The following is a 12,238-nucleotide window of genomic DNA, read 5'->3' on the forward strand; positions in this document are numbered from 1 at the left end:
TACTTATACAAGTCACACTTGATGCAAGGTAGCTATTTCGCGTATGACAGCAACAAACAATCACAGAGAAAATCCATTATTCAAAACAAGTAAAATGTTTGGGATGACTGAGCATCTGCAAACAGAGAGGGATTAGCCCTAAAATAGGACTGCGTCTAACTGGGAACAATTCAACATGTCACTGTTGATCTGCATGTAAATGAAATATTTGTATTACTTTGACCATAATTCATGTTTTACTCATTATGTAGAATAGTCTAGTAGGCAGATAAATCAACTAATGGAAAAGTGGAAGGATGAATTTGAGCAGCGCAGCTAATCCTGTGGGTGAAGAAAATGCCTTCAATAAACTCGACCTTGTTCAGCTTGAACGAGCACAAAGTGGCCCCGGGAATGGGACCAATAATTACCAATGACCAAGGCAGTTTCACCATGTCTCTTTAATGTAAATAGGCACTGGGTTATCTTACACGAAATGGCTTTGGTATTCATACATCGACATATGGCACGGGGACTTGCTGAAGTACCTTTAAAAAAAAAACATTTTTTAAAAAAACACGGAGTAAAACAACCTGTACAGCCCCCAGCCTGGAAGAGATACAACATCCCACATGAGCAGTAGAAACGAGCTGTTCATTAAAAACAATTTCTTACATATAAGGCTGTCAGGTCAGTGAGAGAACCAGGGTGTATCCCATGCACCATTTGCAGTTTGTTGGAGCTTAGCTGGCATTCAATTTCAATTCCCTCAAGTTACTGAATATAGGCGAGCGGCACACACTGACAGGTACAAGTTACTCCGGCGACAGACGCTAATTAGCAAGTGCAGGAGTAATGGGGGAGCCAAGCTCCCTCTCTGGCAGAGAGACAGTGATGGCAACTGAGGCAGGGTCATCTCTTTAAGTGTCTCACTTCCTATTAGACAGGAGATCTCTGGCACATGCCCCATCGCAGCAGTACAGAGTGATGTCGGCGTCAGAGAGAGGATCCTGTCACATCCTATAGTTTTCAAACAGGAGCTTCTCCTTTGCATAGTGCATACAACACAACCCACTCAACTGCATTCGCTCAGCACCGCGGCCCCACTCCATTGACAGAAAAGGGGAGGGGAGGGCAATAGAAAATAATGGCACATGATGTGTTTATGTGTTTTGATGGAAACTCGGGGGGGAAAAGTCTTGGAAAGAAGATAATGGACTCATCTTCTGCTCAGCGAGGCTTTGACATTCTGTAGGGGGGACGCTGGAAATAGTCTTCAGGTTGATGGATAGGTGGAGTGGGATTACCCGCCAGACTCATCTCCTACCCGCCGTCTGGCCCCCGACTCCTGGAAGAAGACATAAAAACACAATGCATATGATGTCAGGCTGTTTCGCCGTGGGAGAGGTTATTAGCTTTGCAAAATCATAATAAAAGTAAAGAAAATGTAAAAAAAAATTGCATCTTTAAATTAACAATCGCACCAAGAGGAACCTGCGTTTCCAAGGATGCTACAACCTTCACATCTCCCTCCGTCAGTCTACACATCCTCCTCTCTGTATCACAAGCACTGAACTTCTAATGCCTCTCCTCACTCGTAGCCCCTGTGGACCGCCCCACTGCTAGCACAGCGAAAGAAATTGTTCTCCCCGCATCATTAAACAGTTTGAATTAACTTGGGCGGAATTTAATTATGTCACACATGAAGCTCTCCCTACTTGAAGCTCTTTAAAGGCAATACAGTTGCCTATATGCTCGGAGGTTCAGTTTTTAGATACATTATTCCAGTCAGCCGGCCGTGTCTGCATGCGACCGGACTTCTAAATGAAAAACAGCGGACTCGCCCATCAGGATGGATCTTTTAATTTTCTGTTTCGGGTGAGATATCCAACACAAAGACCCTGAGAGGAGCTTATACAGTCTCTCTTGGCAGGGGAAATTCTCCTCATGCTCTGTGTTCCATTAAGACCTCAGACTAACTTGTCTAAACCTGTCATGAATTTACTTTTGATTTAGATGCACTGTAACTTGAGCGGCTTTGACTCTCCGCACGTGTATCCTTGTGTCTGCAGCGCTCAATGCATCTATCCTTAAAATACAAAAATAGTTCTGTTAGTGAGCGGCTCCTACTTTTCTAATTGACGCTCATTACCATGCCTTTATTATATTTTGGACACATGACAGGCTGGTGTGATGTGGATTAATCCTGAACGAAACCCTAGGGGCATCGCTAACAGCTCCAAAGTGTCAAAGCAAAAGCAGAAACAGTAATAAAATCTGTCATTCTAAATGATAGGAATCTTTTCAAATTGCAAAGCTCGCGGAAGAATATCTGTTTTACAGAGTCGGGGGCTTCCATTTGCCTCCCTGTCAGAGGGTGAACTGACTCGCCAACGTATCCATCACCCAAATGAACACAGAACAAATTTTCACACATGCATTTTCTCATTAGATTCAAATTCACCCTGACGTGCCCCTGGAGAGATCTGAGGAAGTGCATTTCAAAAGAGGAGTCATGCTAGCTGTTGAGTGCAGAGGTCAGAGGTGAAATGAAAGACACTGGGTGAACATCTACAGTGTGGTAATTTAGAGTTGTACAAAACGACGGGAACAGCCACCCTTTAAAAAAAGGCGATCAGAAAGTAAACTCCAGCTCAAGTGTTTAACAAACAGCTTCTCTCCATCTGAGGAACGAAGCAGCCGTGGCAGGGCAGAGCCTTTCCTCCTCCGCTCCCAACACCTGAGACACGAGCTGATGGACAGATTCATTTACAGCAGGTACACCAGATTGAACACTAATTTGCCCGAGCTATAGGAGATTGTTCACGTGAAAGACACAGAGGCACAGTGGATCCAATCTAATGAACCGCTGTAAATCCACACTCTGCCCATTTCTTTTCTCACTTACACTGAAATGTAGGTGCCATATTCTATCCTCCCTGCTGGTAACTTCCCGTTTTTTTTAACTTTATAGACTCCTGAAAACATCGCACCCAAAAAAACAGCAGGCCCGCTGCTTTTTGACACCCACAGAAACAACACAAATCAGAGCAACTATCAAAGACAAAACACCAGGCATCGAACTATGAAAGTAAATGCTTGGGAATAACCTTGGAGAAGTATTCGTGATAATGAGGAAACAGCTAAAACCTTGGTGATACTTAAAGATCATTACCAGATGATCAAACACACCATGACGAGCTCTCTGTGCAAGAATGGATAATTAAGAAGTATAATTTATACTGCTCACACAGAGATCTGCTTTCATGGATGCATTTACATTTCAACAAATGCCTTACACGCCTCTATATGCAGTAGGGGGCTGCGATGAAAATAAGATCCCCTGGGAACCACAGGACACAAATGGTGGGGTGTGATATATATTTAAATAACAGTTAGTATCATCAGCGTGGGTGGAAATATAAGAGGGTATTATTAGTAGGCTTAACCGTGCATGTAAATATATAGCGTTCAAGTAAACTGTGTGGTGAACGCCTCCAAATAGTTAAGTATTTCTTTGTTTCTTCCTTTCCAGCTTCTCTTTCCTCTCAAACAAGTTCTAAAGTCAGTCACATAAACATGAGTGGCATTTCCAATCCTAGTTTAAAGGTCCAGTGTGTGGGATTTAGGGCGATCTGGGGGTAGAAATGGAATTCAATATTCACAGTTGTGTTTTCATGCCGCCGTGTTGCTCTGCCATGTTTCTACAGTAGTCAAGAACCAAACACGGGGTCTAGAGAGAGCCTTCCACTTATTTTGTTTATTTAGTGGCAACTGTAGCGGAGGGTTTAGATGAGGAGTGTTCAGTTGGTTGCAATCTGGAACCGCACCACAAGATGCCAATAAAACCTACACATTGTTCCTTTAAAGCCGATCATTGAATAAAACCATTAGGGCATCTGATTTGTGTAACGTTTTTTAGGGCTCATGTCTGATGACATACAGTAAAGTATCAAAAAAAACTTTTTAAAATGCTTTTAAAGGTGCAATATGTAAGAATTGCCCACCTGTCGAAGTAGCTGCTAACTGCTGCTAACTATAGCTCCTGTTAGCCAGCAAGTTCAGTTAACTGAGCAGCTAGCGGCCGTATTAACTGACTCTGCGGTCTGTCACATTTTGAGGTACAAGGTGAATAGGGGCTAGCTGGTTAGCATGCTAACTTCAATAGATATCTCTGCAACGCAGTACAAATGTCTGTGACATAACATCAACACTGTTATGTCTTCGTATTCGGTTGATAAACTGAGTTACTTTTCGTATGATTTAAACTAAAATTCTTACATATTGCCCCTTTAATAATGCTCATTTACACGTAAATGTCTTCTAAGCCTATTATTAAAAGAATGTTTCCTGTCTGCGCTAAGCTAAGCTAAGCTAAGCTAAGCTAAGCATCCCAGCTGCTAGACCTGTTGCTTCATGCTAATCGTATACACATGTTGTCAAGAAAATAAGTAAGTGCATTTTTCAAAATGTCAAATCATTCTTTAAACTGTTAGCCATTGCATTTCTTTAGAAGTTATTTTATTAGGGTCAATGCGTCTCATTTTTTAACAGAAAACAGTGAAAATGTGTAGAATTCTCTGCCTGTGCAGCACCGGATCTTAAATCATCAGGCTCTGTAGTAATTCACATAGGTGGACCTGTATAACAATAATCAGTATAAATGATGCAGTAATTTAGCAGCTCTCGCTCCAGGCCCCCTCTGCTTTGTCCCAATAACAATAAGCCAGACTGAGGTGTCTGACAGGTCATTCTGTTCCCACTCCACTGTTATTCCACAGCAGCAACATACATCACACTCTAAACATCTCACAACTTTGCCAGCTCCTTTTCTACGGTCGAGGTACCCCACCCTCGACCTCTCTCAAAAAGCAGCCTGCAGCCCCCCTGGTGTTAATTATAAGACTTTTTTTCCCCCTGGAGCCTGGGCAGGACGTGGAAGTGCATTAATCTTGATTCTTCACTTCAGTCTAAAGGATCGTTTGAAGAGACTCCTGTGGTAAGCCCCAAAGGTGAGGTGACTCAGTAGGAGGATAAAGGCAGAAGGAGGGGAAAAGAAAGAGTCACAGTGTATTCTCTGCTCACAACGGGACGCTGGCTACCTAGAAAGGCAAGTCAATCATTTACCCTATACCACTTATATTCTCAGGATGTTAATCTGGATGAATTTTATGCAGAAATGCAGGAGGACATGCCGAGTGACCATCTTCCAGCTGTGCTGTTCCCTGATAAAGAATGATGGTGGCTGTCACCCTATAGGCTGAGCTTAGCAGAGCCGGCAGTGACTGAAGGACTGTCACACGTTTACGTCAATGAGTTCACATTAAACCCCATTTCACTGCACGATTACAATCACAATTTTTGTGGGTTTGTTCATTAATTTGATTCAAATTGTCTAATATGATAATGCCATGATGTATAAAAATGGTTGGTAACCATTGCACCAGCCTTTAGCAATAAGCCATCGCAGCCTGATGCACAATTGTTGATACCCTACTGCGTCCTTTGCCAATGTCACGTACTGTGAAAAGGATGACACAGGCAATGGGGTAATTGATAAAAAAAAACACAGACTAAAGACATGACACAATCGCCAGAATAAATGTCCGCAATGTACATATCTGCAAACCAATGATATGTTGAAATTTTACATTGGAAATTGTCCCACGGTCTCCTTAGAAAAACCCAGTGGTTTCACAAATTAAAAATGTTGGAACGCAGTCGTGAACTGCAGTCACCACCATCCCCTCAAACTCCAGATATGAAAGTTAGGTCAGAAACATGTTGTGTGAACATAATATGACACGTTTTCTAGAAATGCCTGCATACACAGGTGATAATGTCCAATCAGATCAAGTTAGAGTTATAATGAAATTTCTACAAAAACACCGCTCATTAGCTGCATGGGACACAATAAAACAGCTTTCACCTATTAGATGAACTAATTCTCAAGCCAATTTATCAAGTGTGTTTCAACAGCATCATTTTTGTGCACTTGAATTTGAATGACTTTTTCTGCATATTTGATCTCAATAGTTAATCGGCCTCTATATAAAAAAATCACTGGAGCAGTTAGTTAGCATTCAGAAACATTTAACTTAATGTCGATAATGTGTGAACACTACAGGAAGCTGCACGTAAGAGTCATCTCACCATTCAATACACAACATGTTTAACATATTCTCCTCACAGCGGGGGGGCTGCTTGGTGTTTAGGTCTGTGCCATCTGTACATTCTCTAGTGCTGAACGTTCTCTTTGATAGCTATCCTTTGTTTACAATAGGCTTGGATCCTTTTTTTCTCGTGACAGGACTAGTTTTGGTTTTAAAAACTATACGCTAGGCACGGTTGGTTGCAGTAAATGGAATATTTCAAATGTACAAAAATTCCCAGTGTCGGATCAGAATTTGTTCATAAGGAGTGTTTTTGTTCTTCAGACGTGCCGGGTAGGAAACTGACAGCGATCAGCCGCAATGAGGGACGCTGAGTGATGCTAATACGCTACGACAAAGGCCATGGCCTGGTGGCCACACACAAAGCAAACCATGCTGTCACCATGGAGATCTCAATTGACCTCTACAACAATGCAACACATAGCTCTGCTGTATTAACTCTGTTGTGGTGTCACAGGTATTACTAGGTGTGCTTGCATCTATATGAATGCAGTTCCTGACAATATTCAGTTTATCATGGAGACTACAGATCAAGAGCAGCATTTTCTACTTGATGTATCAAAAAACATATTCATCATTGCTGCATCCGATGAAAATATCTTGGGGAATAGAGCCTCAGAGAATGTATGTATCTGTGCATACAGATGTCTATTTTCATTAGAGGGACAATCAATTTTTATCGATAAAGATACAATTACTTTGCTTGTTGAAGCCTTTTTTATGGAGATTTTTCTTATCATCTATACATTCATGGCATATCTCAGCATTACAAGGTCCCAGTTGTCTGTATCCATGCATGCACATCCGTTTGTGATCTTCAACATCACCACAACGCTGATCTTGTACACGGTCTCTCATCTGCATTATGAGTAATCTATGGTAGTTAATTGAGCCCAGAGGCAGTTGGTTTCAATGAAGGCTCCTGTGCTTTTCTGGCAAAAACAGGAGAGAAGGAGCTCTCTGGAGAAGGCAGCTCTCTGTCGAGAGGCAAACAGAGCAGAACTCCTGCAGTGTTCATTAGCTGTCATTGATCAGTGATTCAGTTGCTGTGCGACTCCTACCACAGCTCAAATATTACCAGTTTCATGTCGTAAAAATTAATATAAAGGTAAGAACGTTGAGCCAGCGCAGCATTTTCCTCCTTATACTTTATTTCTCAATGCACTATTTTGATGTGAATGGATGTTTGCCAAGGTTTTCAACGGTATGCAGAGACTCCTACGCAGCACACTTGTCCATTCCACACTTTTCTGATATCAATATGAGCTACTATATTCGGTTATTGGCTTCCCTCAGAGGCTATCATCGCTGCAGCCTATTCCATCACGGGAGATGTACTGTAGAATGAGGCTGCGAGGTATAAAATTGCTGATAAATGGCTGAGACAAAAGCATAAATAATGCAGAGATCAGAGATACTGAAATAGTGAGTCAAACTCCACTTCAAGACACCTCCCTGGAGGGAGTCCAACGTAAGTGTCCTGTCTGACATCATCAACATCTGCCGGGCCTCACCTGCCACATGCTTCAGTCTTCTTCACACCGACAAAAAAAGAAAAATCCCAGCTCACATCCCAGCTCGTACACCTGGCTGCAGCAGGCTTTTAAAATACATTTAGACTAGTTTTCTCCTTTCAAATTTGACTCTTTTTTACCCCCTTTTATCCCTTCCCCTTCCTTTGAGAGAGGACCTCCTATATGCAGCCTACACTTAGAAAGCCATGACAGAGTAAACCCTGAGCTATTACTTCAAACACGTACAACAATGAAATATATTCTTAGCATGACAGCCCAGAGTTTAAGTGAATATATAGGGGTGAATAAAGCCAATATTTCACAACTCTGCCGAGGGGAACCGGGCAAAGGCCATTATGTAGCACTAATTGCACCTATAGGGCCGATCTGTAATCAAAATGTAATCTGCACTCTCATTGGAATTCATCGAAAGTCGTCAGGCAGATGACCGGGCCTGACCGAGCTGCTCCTCATTTCACTTTTCTTTATTCCCTTCATGTGTGCCTTTGAATATTTATTCTCTTCTCATTTGCAGACATCTCTGGCTAGGCCTCGGCTCTGCACAATACCATTCCTTATTTCCCCTTTACACATCAAAAGACTTTAAAAAATCATTGTAGATTATGAACAAAAGTCTGGCAGTCTAATGCACAATTCCACCTGGAAAGTTGTAAGCTTTCCCTAGACAATGTTACCTTTAAGATATTACTTTTTGTGTCAGATGAGTCAATTGTGTGATGTGATGCATTAACGCCAGCACCCCAAAGAACAATAACACTGATATTCAGCAATTTTTTCAGCCGATGCTGGAACCAGCATTATTCAGACACTGAAACTATCTGTGAGTAGTCTTCCATCGGCAGATACAAAGAGGGCATTTCAACCGAGAAAGATTCAAACTCTGGAAAATAACCAGTTGACTCATTCACTTTTCCAACGCATCCCACCAGCAGTGACAGATGGTTGAAGTACGCACTACGGAAGATTTTGGATTCTGATCCGCATTTAAGGAACAATGGTCTTGAGCTATAATGAGGTAACTCTGCTGGGTCAGTATGAAGAGGAGGGAAAATCAGAGCGACCAAATATTTTCCAACATTTATGATGAGTAAAAAGATTAAAAGGCCGATTCCCAATACTCCTCTTGCCCCTACCCCTCTGTTTTGCGAATTCACACCTAGGGATCAAGTGTCCCAATTCTTGTTGGGATAGAAGGGTAGGGTGAAGTGTTATGTATTACGGTCCTTTTCTTTGGGTTACTAGCTAGTTAACGTTACATTGTTATTGCTGATATGCGCCTGACAGTCTAGCACTGTCACATATTTCAGTGTTGCAGCCCCATCCCTCCTTGATGCATATGATGCCTCGAGTTTAACTTGTGCCCAGTCCACTTGGAGCCACTTCCTTAATATCAGCGTGGACTGGCAGAGTTGGAGCACTGATTGCTAATGTTAGTCTATACATAAAGCACCACTAGTGGCCAGGTAAAGAAGATGTGTTCTTTTTTTCCATCTCCATCACATTAATTGGAAATGTCTGGTTGCATCTCTTAATGTAAACACTATTGAAGACTACTGATGCATGTGTTAAAGGTTGCCCTATTTCATAGGTAAAGATTTCAACCACTACCCATTGTAACTCTGTTCTAAGGGGCAAGAGGACACAGCATTTTGTGAGAGGAAAGGTTAAAAAAATCTAAAATTCTTCTTTTACAGCCTACTTAAAGAATTTTCATTGATAGAAGAACAAGGGGAAGACAAAAGTCATTGAGTTATGAAGAAAATTCCTTGCTTTAAATGAAGATTCAAGTGTTCTTTATTGAACACCATAATGATTGGTTGCCATAATGATCAGTATGCAGTATTTATAACACAATGTAAGTCTGAGCCACTAAAGATAGCAACAGAGCAGTGAGCACAATCTACAAAATATTGAGTGTGCTGCAGATAGCCATTTACTATGTTATGTGTGCTGGGCTGCTAGTAATGAAACAATAAAAGTTCCAGCAGAGAAACATAAGTCACGAATGAACACATGTATCGATAAGGCAACGGTTTATGAAAACAAAGTGCCGTCTGACTCCAAGAAGGACTTAATTAAATGCAGGGCCTTGCTTTATTAAATAAGATATGCCACACTCTGCATAAATGCATTAATCGATAGCAAAACTGCCACACAAATATTAGAATAATTGATCCGGGATGATTCAGCAGCGGAGAGGTCCCGGGGCTTGCAGGATATTACCTAGCATTAACAGTCTCGGTGAAGGTCAGTAGATACTACAGTAATGACAAATGTCCTCGCTTTGACTCCTACTGGCCAGACTTTATTTTGGCTAGTTACAGGAAATTACTTTCCGCACCTTCCATCATCTCCTGCTCACTCTGCATGCTGCGGCTTTATGGCAATGACCAATCAGGGTGTAATAAAAACAAGCTGTAACCGTCCAGCCTTGTATTAAAAAGTATTCACACACCTGACACCAGACTGCTGGTTATTACAGTAAGAGTTAGAGTAGAGCGGCGAAGAACAGACACGTGCTGTACGTTAATTTGAGATAGTAGTGAAGCAACTGCGACTCCGGTGTATTTTTCTCGACCTCCTCTGCAATAGATGCGTGCCCCTACTGTACAAACACATGCAAAGACATGGACGCCAATTAAATATACACAGTACAGCCGACCTGCCTCTAAGATGCATTTTAATCTAAGCATGTGGGAACGTCCCTTGTTAAAAGAATGCATTTTAATTGCCCTGAAAAGTCGGAAATATTCGCCAACAAACAGCCAAACGTATCCCTCGTCATTTTCTGACAAAAGACAGACCAGCTATTCCATCCTGTTATCACTCCAGCACCACAGTGACAAAAAAAACTTCCATATCTTTCTCATCATAATTGATGGACTGCCTCTAAAAATATCAGCATCAAATATCAAAACATCTTTGTCTCAACAAAACGGAAAAAATATTTTTTTTCCCTCAGAGACAAAAACAAAGCTTTGAACACAAAAATATACTCTGTCCTCACAACTCCTCTCCTTTGTTGGTTACAGTGCTGCAGCTTTCCCCAAAATAGCTGCGAGGTCTGGGGCTTTCCTGGCCTATAGAGGTCCATGTGCTGTATCCAGGGAGGGATATAGTGGCTGACACAGGCTGGCTATGGTTGAGTGAACATGGTGCCAGTGCTGGGAGTGTCCTATTCCTCTCCCCAAGGGCCATAGGGTCCAACACTGCCAGCACCCTGGCTCCAATCACTATTGCTAATGCTGCCTGCCTGGCTACCACTGTATTACTGCTGCTGCTCCAGGTCAGCCTGCAACTACAGAGGAGTCATTACAAAAAAGGGAATGCAGCCATTACTCAGCCTTACACAGAGTATACTAGATATCCAATATTCAAACATAGTCAAGCAAAGCCGTTTCACAAATGGAGACTTGGCATTACAAAACTTTAATTAGGTCCAAGTATAAATATCTTGGTCTCAAAAGAACATCTGGGTGTCTTTTAAGCTGAAATGGGAGTGGGAAAAGTCAATCCACACTGCACCAATGCACCTAATCATGTCGCCCAGCAGAAGATAACACAACGGAGTGAGATGCAGTGATACCAGGAGTCGGGAGAAGGCATGGAAGCATCTCTAGTTGGTATTCCAGGGATGCTTCCATCTCTGGATGATTACATGTAATGATGCTACACCGATCAGTCTGGTCAGGCCATTTCCCCTAAAGATTAAGTAACAATCCTCCACATGCAGGGAGAGTCCAACAATCCCTCCTCTGTCAGGTTGTTCATCATGGTCATCTACTAATCGAGTTACAGCACCAGTAACCAGACATCTATCCAAGTCGGTGCACGCCTTTAAGCCAAATGGTTATAGCATAAGCCCCACAGGCCGATCCCTGGGGACCTGTGCTGCATGTCGTACGCCCCCCCACCCCCAAAACACAACATCGTCTTTCTCCTCGTGCCCTATCACTGTCTACAGTATGGACTGTCCATTGAAATATTTATAAAAGGAGAAAGAGAAAAAAAAGAAAATCGATATACAGTAAATCCAAGTCAGTAAGTAATATGAACAGTTCATTTGAGATTAGCTTTAACCACCTCCTGCTGCTGTGTGAGGAGCGGAACTGTCCATGGTCCTGAATGTCTGCTTATAATACAAGCAAAGAATATACTTCTGTGTACTGTATATATCATAAACTATAATATTGTTTATGTTTATGTTCTTTGAACTGAAAAATGATACTAATAATATGCAGCACCCTTCCCTCATGTTCTGCCTTGAAAAGGTGCAAGCAGCAGTGTGCAGGCTGCAGCAGTTGTTTGTCCTTCTCTGTCTGCTGCAGCTACATGTTTTTTGCTTGTACAGTAATAATCAGGCTTATCTGCTCTGTAACTGTCCAGATGCACTCAGGACATTTTTTGCAGGAGCCTCCAGCAGCTGCCTGAGAAAGGCCTTCTAATCTGCCATCTACAGCACTCTGTGAAGCATGTAGGTTCAGAAAATTATTTGTGGTGTCTGATACACTGCTGTATTATTATTATTTTTATTGTTGTTGTTATTTGTAT

General features: G+C 42.0%; 1 protein-coding gene across 2 annotated transcripts in view; it reads right to left on the bottom strand.

The window, feature by feature from the left end:
- Nucleotides 1-422: 422 nt before the first annotated feature.
- cd276 (CD276 molecule) overlaps nucleotides 423-12,238 on the bottom strand; it is a 71,507-nt gene continuing 59,691 nt past the window's right edge. The window contains exon 8 of one of the 2 annotated variants that reach the window (XM_073464827.1): nucleotides 423-1,327. The gene's annotated coding sequence lies outside the window, so the exon portion shown is untranslated. The remainder of the gene's footprint in view (nucleotides 1,328-12,238) is intronic. The other variant, XM_073464826.1, reaches the window with a different exon arrangement.

The sequence above is a fragment of the Pagrus major genome, chromosome 4, assembly GCF_040436345.1.
Source record: "Pagrus major chromosome 4, Pma_NU_1.0".
Classification (NCBI taxonomy): domain Eukaryota; kingdom Metazoa; phylum Chordata; class Actinopteri; order Spariformes; family Sparidae; genus Pagrus; species Pagrus major.